Raw genomic sequence first — 1,979 nt, 5'->3', positions numbered from 1 at the left:
AAAAAGCAATGCTTTTACCACACCAAACTTAGAAGGTTTGCTCGTCCTCGAGCAAAAGAAGAAAGAAGAGAGTAGAAGAAGAAGAAATAGAGGAGATGGATGGGGCTTTGTGGTTCGGCCAAGTGGGAGAAGTAGTGTTTAGGTTGTGTGAAAATGAGATGGTGAAGATGGGTTTATATAGGGGTGGAGAGAATGGTAGGGTTCGGTCATGTATGGGTGGGTTTGGGAGGGAAAGTGGTTTGAATTTGAATGGTAAGGTTGGTGGGGTTTTATGAAGGATGGATGTGAGTGGTGAAGAGAATGGTAGGATTTGATAGGCGAGGGGTTTTTGGGGAAGAGGTGTTGAGGTGATTGGTGAAATGGTGAAGAAGAGAGAGAGTGGTGGGGTAGGTGGGGATCCTGTGGGGTCCACAGATCCTGAGGTGTCAAGGATAATTCATCCCTGCACCAAGTGGCGAGCAAAAATGCTCCTTCTGCCAATCCTGGCGTTAAACGCCGGGCTGGTGCCCATTTCTGGCATTTAATGCCAGCTTCTTGCCCATTCCTGGCGTTAAACGCCAGTCTGGTGCCCCTTTCTGGCGTTAAACGCCTAGAATGGTGCCAGACTGGGCGTTAAACGCCCATTTGCTGTCTTCACTGGCGTTTAAACGCCAGCAAGTTTTCCTCTAGAGTGTGCTATTTTTCTTTCTATTTTTCATTTTGTTTTTGCTTTTTCAATTGATTTTGTGACTTCATATGATCATCAACCTATAGAAAACATAAAATAGCAAAGGGAAATAGATAAATATAACATTGGGTTGCCTCCCAACAAGCGCTTCTTTAATGTCAATAGCTTGACAGTGGGCTCTCATTGAGCCTCACAGATACTCAGAGCAATGTTGGATCCTCCCAACACCAAACTTAGAGTTTGAATGTGGGGATTCAACACCAAACTTAGAAGTTGGTTGTGGCCTCCCAACACCAAATTTAGAGTTTGACTGTGGGGGCTCTGTTTGACTCTGTTTTGAGGGAAGCTCTTCATGCTTCCTCTCCATGGTTACAGAGGGGTATCATTGAGCCTTAAACACAAAGGATTCTTTATTCACTTGAATGATCGATTCTCCTCTGTCAACCTCAATCACAGCCTTTGTTGTGGCTAGGAAGGGTCTGCCAAGGATGATGTATTCATCCATGCACTTCCCAGTCTCTAGGACTATGAAATCAGCAGGGATGTAATGATCTTCAACCTTTACCAGAACATCCTCTACAAGTCCATAAGCTTATTTTCTAGAATTGTCTGCCATCTCTAGTGAGATTCTTGCAGCTTGCACCTCAAAGATCCCTAGCTTCTCCATTACAGAGAGAGGCATGAGGTTTATGCTTGACCCTAGGTCACACAGAGCCTTCTCAAAGGTCATAGTACCTATGGTACAAGGTATTGAGAACTTCCCAGGGTCTTGTCTCTTTTGAGGTAATCTCTGCCTAGTCAAGTCATCCAGTTCTTTGGTGAGCAAAGGGGGTTCATCCTCTCAAGTCTCATTACCAAATAACTTGTCATTTAGCTTTATGATTGCTCCAAGGTACTTAGCAACTTGCTCTTCAGTGGCATCTTCGTCCTCTTTAGAGGAAAAATACTCATCAGAGCTCATGAATGGCAGAAGTAAATCCAATGGAATCTCTATGGTCTCATTATGAGCCTCAGATTCCCATGGTTCCTCATTAGGGAACTCATTGGAAGCCAGTGGACGTCCATTGAGGTCTTCCTCAGTGGCGATCACTGCATCTTCCTCCTCTCTAAGTTCGGCCATGTGGGTCATGTTAATGGCCTTGCATTCTCCTTTTGGATTCTCTTCTGTATTGCTTGGAAGAGTACTAGGAGGGAGTTCAATAATTTTCTTGCTCAACTGTCCCACTTGTGCCTCCAAATTCCTAATGGAAGACTTTGTTTCATTCATGAAACTTTGAGTGGTTTTGATTAGATCAGAGACCATGGTTGCTAA

Source organism: Arachis duranensis, chromosome 5, assembly GCF_000817695.3.
Source record: "Arachis duranensis cultivar V14167 chromosome 5, aradu.V14167.gnm2.J7QH, whole genome shotgun sequence".
In the NCBI taxonomy this organism is placed as follows: Eukaryota; Viridiplantae; Streptophyta; class Magnoliopsida; order Fabales; family Fabaceae; genus Arachis; species Arachis duranensis.
The sequence above is the reverse complement of the archived record's forward strand: the minus strand, read 5'-3'. Positions refer to the sequence as shown.